The sequence below is a fragment of the Triplophysa dalaica genome, chromosome 23 (assembly GCF_015846415.1).
Source record: "Triplophysa dalaica isolate WHDGS20190420 chromosome 23, ASM1584641v1, whole genome shotgun sequence".
NCBI classification, from domain to species: Eukaryota; Metazoa; Chordata; class Actinopteri; order Cypriniformes; family Nemacheilidae; genus Triplophysa; species Triplophysa dalaica.
Window position 1 is genome coordinate 18,330,817 of NC_079564.1, and position 10,439 is coordinate 18,341,255.

Genomic DNA, 10,439 nt, shown 5'->3' on the forward strand with positions numbered 1-10,439 from the left:
ATCTCTTTATGAAACTTTGGATCATTCAAACTTTGAGTTGAATTAAACAATGGCTTACACATCTTTCTCTCTACTATAACAGCTGGGTGAGCCTTCACATCGGTCACCATCCACGTGGGGGCGCCGGTTCTGGACGACATTAAATAGATGTTCGGAGTACAGAAGCCTGAGCTGCCCCACCAGCTGGAGCATCGTGAATCTACAGACAACACGCAGACATTGTAAGTGTCGGAATTTTGCTGTTAAAATATAGCAATGCGTGAATCAATGCTATGAGGTTGTGCTTGAGCAGACAGAGTTGTTATGTGGCGTTAAATGTAACGGTTGTGCTTGTGTTAGTGTGTAACCACTCGTGTCTGTGTTTTTACAGACAAATGGATCTATGGCAGAAGAATCCCGCGGAACAAGACCAACATGAAGCTTTGATGAACACGTCAAAGCTTTTCATTGTAAATAACTGTACATAATGTAAATAAAATAGCATAAGAATGAATTTGAGTCTGAATTTTTCTAAGCATAGACTTTTTATTGATCTGGGTCAGCTTTAAAAGCTGCTTTTGTAAACAATATAGATACAGAAAAGTGTTTTATCAGCAAACACATCACTTTACTTTTTATGAATGTATGTACCATATCGAACACTTTACATTGCTCATAAAATGTTCCTGTAGCTCAGATTTGTTTGTATTGCAAAGGTCAGGAATTAGATTCTCAGGGAACACATGTTGATAGAATCTACAACTTTAATGCAACCTGAAGTCACTTTGGATAAAAAGCAAACAAGAGGCAAACTTGAAGAGCCAAGCTTGTGTACGTTTAGTGGGATTTTGTATGACTCCTTGAAAGTTAATTGAAGAATGTAAATGTTTCGTAGGATTGTGCAGGATACAATGATATAAATGAAAACAAGAATGTTATTTGGCTTTTAAACAGCTTTATTTACAATGCATTCATACCAAGTTAAAGACCAAACAGTCAACTAAATTTTAACATACAGCATTCATGCGTCAAGACATTAACTGAGAGTCTTCACAGCCATTTCCCTGATGTCAATGACACACTAAAACCCAGAGCCTGCCTTGTTGTTCAACATCCTAGAGCCGGTCATCCTATGACGTAACACCATCCATGAAAGTTGCATTCAACCTTTGACGAAGTGGTCACTACACGTACTCTGGCGAAAGTTTTCCAACTCGGCTCCTCCGGACCGCAGACGCAGGTTAACAATGCGCTTTTTTTCCTGCGCTTATCAGTCGACAATTGTATTTTTCCTCTTAGTATCTTTGGTACGCTCATATTCCCTTGTGGCTTCTCGTTTCTATCGATTTGAGCTGGCGTAAAGGACGCAAAACATGAATTTTCGATCATAAACGGCTCTTCATCTGCGTTTTGCGCTTAAGAAAAGCAGTGACGTGACGTCATGTGCAAACGACCTTCGAACGATATCATAAAAGAACATGTAAAATATTAAACTCTTAGACGTAAATAAGTTAATACAACATTAAATAATGCAATGAAAAAGCTGAAAAATAAATTAAAATGTATTAATAAAAGTTAAGAAATACGAATCTGTAAATCCTCCGTATCATCGTTTTGTGTGGATAATCGTTAAATATAAATAATCGCTTTAAAATCCAAAAAGTCTATTAGGTACACTGTAAAAAAAATCCTGTAAAATTTACAGTAAACTACTGGCAGCAGGGTTGCCAGCCAGTTACTGTAAATTGTACAGCCGCAGTACTGTAATTTAATTTACAGCCATTTACTGTAATTGTAGAATACAGGAAAAACTGTAATTTTGAATAGCAACAGTATAATGCTGTATTTTTTACAGCAAATTGCTTGATTTTAATTTATTTTATTTAGAAGAAATACATACATCACTGTATATCCAGTACGTTTTGCATACTGGATATACAGTGTTTATGTTTTTTTAATTGATACAAAAATACATTACAGACAAATTGTGTACGTTGTTGTACATGAAATAATTTTATTCAGTTACAACTTCATAGTATCCAACATGTCTCTTTAAACATTCATGTTTAAACAACACGTTAACCAACATTACCATCATGAAACAACATTGCAAAACAAGGCCCGAGTGAGTCTGTAAAACGGTCCACATCTTGATCCATCAGAGCACAACAAGTAGCTGGAACTATGGAAACGAAACAAGAGAATAATGTTAGATATTCAATTTATAGTCAGAGAAAAAAACAGGACAACATATACAGTCAGAGAATAATAAAATGATGTTATTCAATGATGAGATCTGTGTGTGTGTGTGCGTGTGTGTGTATGTCTGTGTGTGTGCTTGTGTGTGTGTGTGTGCGTGTGTCTGTGTGTGTGTGTGTCTGTGTGCGTGTGTCTGTGTGCGTGCTTCTTATCATCGATTACACTGAAAATTCATCATTGTGTTTAGAAGAGCGGCGACATGTGGGTTCACTGCAAACTGTTTCTTCTGTATCCTGGCATTTTAGATGACGCTTCTTCTTGTTCCACTCTCTGGATTAATATCTACAAAGAGTCAGGAAAAACAAAATGTTATTTATTAAATATACAAAATATATTATATTAAAACACATGAATTAAATCATCAGCTTGCTAGTGTTAAATAGGGGAGACTTCTAAATAATTTGCCCAAAAAAAATCCATCTCTCGTTGAGAAATATTGTTTTAAAGGTCTTAACAGGTATATAACATTAACATATCTATAAAAAGCAGGTAAGGAAGTTGTTCAACTAATACCTTTCAGTGGACTCCAAGATATACGCTGCCCCATCCTGGTACTCAAGATTGAATATGTAACATGCTATGAACATGAAGGCCAGACATGAAGCTGTGCTGAGCACCGTCACACACAACGTAACCTTCAGTAGACAGCATCCAGTGGCCTGCATGGCAAAGTGTGTCCTAAAACAAACAATTATACATGTGACAATAGCAATAGTTAATAGTGACTATACAATTATCTTTAAGCATTTTACATTTAAACTACATTTTAGTATAAGTGACTCTACAAACAAACTCTAAGCAAATTAAACAGAGTAACTTACACTTAAAACCGTACTTATACAGAAATGTAATCCAACTAACGTTAGGGATGTAACTGTCAAGAAATTATCACACTGTTATTTTGTAACGGTGTTACAAAATTTTCTGTTACCCGTGATATTTTGTGACCGCAGTAGGCGCTGTTGTCACTGTCGACAATTCTCTATGCAAAGAGCGTAAATTCAGGCGAGGATGCGCTTTGTGCTCGTGCGCAGCTTTTTAATCTTGTGCAATAACGCGCTTTGTTCTCGTGCACGTTACTGTGAGCGGGCTTTTCGGAAAGTCTGTTAAGAGTGCTGACGAGACGTGAGTACCTGAACACGCAGATTGAACTGTACAAAGAAGGATCATTTAATTCCTCTACTGATTGTGTTTGGAATTATTGTGATTGCCATGAAATATGAAGTAAGAAATATGAAGACCCTGGATCAACACAGAAATATGATGACCCTGGATCAACACAGAAATATGAAGACCCTGGATCAACACAGGCAAACGATGACCCTGGATCAACACAGAAATATGAAGACCCTGGATCAACACAGAAATATGAAGACCCTGGATCAACACAGAAATATGATGACCCTGGATCAACACAGAAATTTGATGACCCTGGATCAACACAGGCAAACGATGACCCTGGATCAACACAGAAATATGAAGACCCTGGATCAACACAGAAATATGAAGACCCTGGATCAACACAGAAATATGAAGACCCTGGATCAACACAGAAATATGAAGACCCTGGATCAACACAGAAATATGAAGACCCCGGATCAACACAGGCAAACGATGACCCTGGATCAACACAGAAATATGAAGACCCTGGATCAACACAGAAATATGAAGACCCTGGATCAACACAGAAATATGAAGACCCTGGATCAACACAGAAATATGAAGACCCTGGATCAACACAGAAATTTGATGACCCTGGATCAACACAGGCAAACGATGACCCTGGATCAACACAGAAATATGAAGACCCTGGATCAACACAGAAATATGAAGACCCTGGATCAACACAGAAATATGAAGACCCTGGATCAACACAGAAATATGATGACCCTGGATCAACACAGAAATATGAAGACCCTGGATCAACACAGGCAAACGATGACCCTGGATCAACACAGAAATATGAAGACCCTGGATCAACACAGAAATATGAAGACCCTGCATCAACACAGGCAAACGATGACCCTGGATCAACACAGGCATAAGAAGACCCTGGATAAACACAGAAATATGATGACCCTGGATCAACACAGAAATAAGAAGACCCTGGATAAACACAGAAATGTGATGACCCTGGATCAACACAGGCAAACGATGACCCTGGATCAACACAGAAATATGAAGACTCTGGATCAACACAGAAATATGAAGACCCTGGATCAACACAGGCAAACGATGACCCTGGATCAACACAGGCATAAGAAGACCCTGGATAAACACAGAAATATGATGACCCTGGATCAACACAGAAATATGAAGACCCTGGATCAACACAGAAATATGAAGACCCTGGATCAACACAGAAATATGATGACCCTGGATCAACACAGAAATATGAAGACCCTGGATCAACACAGGCAAACGATGACCCTGGATCAACACAGAAATATGAAGACCCTGGATCAACACAGAAATATGAAGACCCTGGATCAACACAGAAATATGAAGACCCTGGATCAACACAGGCAAACGATGACCCTGGATCAACACAGGCATAAGAAGACCCTGGATAAACACAGAAATATGATGACCCTGGATCAACACAGAAATATGAAGACCCTGGATCAACACAGGCAAACGATGACTCTGGATCAACACAGAAATATGAAGACCCTGGATCAACACAGAAATATGAAGACCCTGGATCAACACAGAAATATGAAGACCCTGGATCAACACAGAAATATGATGACCCTGGATCAACACAGAAATATGAAGACCCTGGATCAACACAGAAATATGAAGACCCTGGATCAACACAGAAATATGAAGACCCTGGATCAACACAGAAATTTGATGACCCTGGATCAACACAGGCAAACGATGACCCTGGATCAACACAGAAATATGAAGACCCTGGATCAACACAGAAATATGTAGACCCTGGACCAACACAGAAATATGAAGACCCTGGATCAACACAGAAATATGATGACCCTGGATCAACACAGAAATATGAAGACCCTGGATCAACACAGGCAAACGATGAAACTGGATCAACACAGAAATATGAAGACCCTGGATCAACACAGAAATATGAAGACCCTGGATAAACACAGAAATATGAAGACCATGGATCAACACAGAAATATGAAGACCCTGGATCAACACAGAAATTTGATGACCCTGGATCAACACAGGCAAACGATGACCCTGGATCAACACAGAAATATGAAGACCCTGGATCAACACAGAAATATGAAGACACTGGATCAACACAGAAATATGAAGACCCTGGATCAACACAGAAATATGATGACCCTGGATCAGCACAGAAATATGAAGACCCTGGATCAACACAGGCAAACGATGACCCTGGATCAACACAGGCATAAGAAGACCCTGGATCAACACAGAAATATGAAGACCCTGGATCAACACAGAAATATGAAGACCCTGGATCAACACAGAAATATGAAGACCCTGGATCAACACAGAAATATGATGACCCTGGATCAACACAGAAATATGAAGACCCTGGATCAACACAGGCAAACGATGACCCTGGATCAACACAGAAATATGAAGACCCTGGATCAACACAGAAATTTGATGACCCTGGATCAACACAGGCAAACGATGACCCTGGATCAACACAGAAATATGAAGACCCTGGATCAACACAGAAATATTAAGACCCTGGATCAACACAGAAATATGAAGACCCTGGATCAACACAGAAATATGAAGACCCTGGATCAACACAGGCAAACGATGACCCTGGATCAACACAGAAATATGAAGACCCTGGATCAACACAGAAAGATGAAGACCCTGGATCAACACAGGCAAACGATGACCCTGGATCAACACAGAAATATGATGACCCTGGATCAACACAGAAATATGAAGACCCTGGATCAACACAGGCAAACGATGACTCTGGATCAACACAGAAATATGAAGACCCTGGATCAACACAGAAATATGAAGACCCTGGATCAACACAGAAATATGAAGACCCTGGATCAACACAGAAATATGATGACCCTGGATCAACACAGGCAAACGATGACCCTGGATCAACAAGGAAATATGAAGACCCTGGATCAACACAGAAATATGAAGACCCTGGATCAACACAGAAATATTAAGACCCTGGATCAACACAGGCAAACGATGACCCTGGATCAACACAGAAATATGATGACCCTGGATCAACACAGAAATATGAAGACCCTGGATCAACACAGGCAAACGATGACCCTGGATCAACACAGAAATATGAAGACCCTGGATCAACACAGAAATATGAAGACCCTGGATAAACACAGAAATATGAAGACCCTGGATCAACACAGAAATATGAAGACCCTGGATCAACACAGAAATATGAAGACCCTGGATCAACACAGAAATTTGATGACCCTGGATCAACACAGGCAAACGATGACCCTGGATCAACACAGAAATATGAAGACCCTGGATCAACACAGAAATATGAAGACCCTGGATCAACACAGAAACATGAAGACCCTGGATCAACACAGAAATATGATGACCCTGGATCAACACAGAAATATGAAGACCCTGGATCAACACAGGCAAACGATGACCCTGGATCAGCACAGAAATATGAAGACCCTGGATCAACACAGGCAAACGATGACCCTGGATCAACACAGGCATAAGAAGACCCTGGATCAACACAGAAATATGAAGACCCTGGATCAACACAGAAATATGAAGACCCTGGATCAACACAGAAATATGAAGACCCTGGATCAACACAGAAATATGATGACCCTGGATCAACACAGAAATATGAAGACCCTGGATCAACACAGGCAAACGATGACCCTGGATCAACACAGAAATATGAAGACCCTGGATCAACACAGAAATTTGATGACCCTGGATCAACACAGGCAAACTATGACCCTGGATCAACACAGAAATATGAAGACCCTGGATCAACACAGAAATATGAAGACCCTGGATCAACACAGAAATATGAAGACCCTGGATCAACACAGAAATATGATGACCCTGGATCAACACAGAAATATGAAGACCCTGGATCAACACAGGCAAACGATGACCCTGGATCAACACAGAAATATGAAGACCCTGGATCAACACAGAAAGATGAAGACCCTGGATCAACACAGGCAAACGATGACCCTGGATCAACACAGGCATAAGAAGACCCTGGATAAACACAGAAATATGATGACCCTGGATCAACACAGAAATAAGAAGACCCTGGATAAACACAGAAATGTGATGACCCTGGATCAACACAGGCAAACGATGACCCTGGATCAACACAGAAATATGAAGACTCTGGATCAACACAGAAATATGAAGACCCTGGATCAACACAGGCAAACGATGACCCTGGATCAACACAGAAATATGAAGACCCTGGATCAACACAGAAATATGAAGACCCTGGATCAACACAGAAATATTAAGACCCTGGATCAACACAGGCAAACGATGACCCTGGATCAACACAGGCATAAGAAGACCCTGGATAAACACAGAAATATGATGACCCTGGATCAACACAGAAATAAGAAGACCCTGGATAAACACAGAAATGTGATGACCCTGGATCAACACAGGCAAACGATGACCCTGGATCAACACAGAAATATGAAGACTCTGGATCAACACAGAAATATGAAGACCCTGGATCAACACAGAAATATTAAGACCCTGGATCAACACAGGCAAACGATGACCCTGGATCAACACAGAAATATGAAGACCCTGGATCAACACAGAAATATGAAGACCCTGGATCAACACAGGCAAACGATGACCCTGGATCAACACAGGCATAAGAAGACCCTGGATCAACACAGAAATATGAAGACCCTGGATCAACACAGAAATATGAAGACCCTGGATCAACACAGAAATATGAAGACCCTGGATCAACACAGGCAAACGATGACCCTGGATCAACACAGAAATATGAAGACCCTGGATCAACACAGAAATATGATGACCCTGGATCCACACAGAAATATGAAGACCCTGGATCAACACAGGCAAACGATGACCCTGGATCAACACAGAAATATGAAGACCCTGGATCAACACAGAAATTTGATGACCCTGGATCAACACAGGCAAACGATGACCCTGGATCAACACAGAAATATGAAGACCCTGGATCAACACAGAAATATGAAGACCCTGGATCAACACAGAAATATGAAGACCCTGGATCAACACAGAAATATGATGACCCTGGATCAACACAGAAATATGAAGACCCTGGATCAACACAGGCAAACGATGACCCTGGATCAACACAGAAATATGAAGACCCTGGATCAACACAGAAAGATGAAGACCCTGGATCAACACAGGCAAACGATGACCCTGGATCAACACAGGCATAAGAAGACCCTGGATCAACACAGAAATATGAAGACCCTGGATCAACACAGAAATATTAAGACCCTGGATCAACACAGGCAAACGATGACCCTGGATCAACACAGGCATAAGAAGACCCTGGATAAACACAGAAATATGATGACCCTGGATCAACACAGAAATAAGAAGACCCTGGATAAACACAGAAATGTGATGACCCTGGATCAACACAGGCAAACGATGACCCTGGATCAACACAGAAATATGAAGACTCTGGATCAACACAGAAATATGAAGACCCTGGATCAACACAGAAATATTAAGACCCTGGATCAACACAGGCAAACGATGACCCTGGATCAACACAGAAATATGAAGACCCTGGATCAACACAGAAATATGAAGACCCTGGATCAACACAGAAATATTAAGACCCTGGATCAACACAGGCAAACGATGACCCTGGATCAACACAGGCATAAGAAGACCCTGGATAAACACAGAAATATGAAGACCCTGGATCAACACAGGCAAACGATGACCCTGGATCAACACAGAAATATGAAGACCCTGGATCAACACAGAAATATGAAGACCCTGGATCAACACAGAAATATGAAGACCCTGGATCAACACAGAAATATGAAGACCCTGGATCAACACAGAAATATGATGACCCTGGATCAACACAGGCAAACGATGACCTTGGATCAACACAGAAATATGAAGACCCTGGATCAACACAGAAATATGAAGACCCTGGATCAACACAGAAATATGAAGACCCTGGATCAACACAGAAATATGATGACCCTGGATCAACACAGAAATATGAAGACCCTGGATCAACACAGGCAAACGATGACCCTGGATCAACACAGAAATATGAAGACCCTGGATCAACACAGAAATATGAAGACCCTGGATCAACACAGAAATATGAAGACCCTGGATCAACACAGGCAAACGATGACTCTGGATCAACACAGAAATATGAAGACCCTGGATCAACACAGAAATATGAAGACCCTGGATCAACACAGAAATATGAAGACCCTGGATCAACACAGAAATATGAAGACCCTGGATCAACACAGAAATATGATGACCCTGGATCAACACAGAAATATGAAGACCCTGGATCAACACAGAAATATGAAGACCCTGGATCAACACAAAAATTTGATGACCCTGGATCAACACAGGCAAACGATGACCCTGGATCAACACAGAAATATGAAGACCCTGGTTCAACACAGAAATATGAAGACCCTGGATCAACACAGAAATATGAAGACCCTGGATCAACACAGGCAAACGATGACCCTGGATCAACACAGAAATATGAAGACCCTGGATCAACACAGAAATATGAAGACCCTGGATCAACACAGAAATATGAAGACCCTGGTTCAACACAGAAATATGAAGACCCTGGATCAACACAGAAATTTGATGCCCCTGGATCAACACAGGCAAACGATGACCCTGGATCAACACAGAAATATGAAGACCCTGGATCAACACAGAAATATGAAGACCCTGGATCAACACAGAAATATGAAGACCCTGGATCAACACAGAAATATGATGACCCTGGATCAACACAGAAATATGAAGACCCTGGATCAACACAGAAATTTGATGACCCTGGATCAACACAGGCAAACGATGACCCTGGATCAACACAGAAATATGAAGACCCTGGATCAACACAGAAATATGAAGACCCTGGATCAACACAGAAATATGAAGACCCTGGATCAACACAGAAATATATGATGACCCTGGATCAACACAGAAAT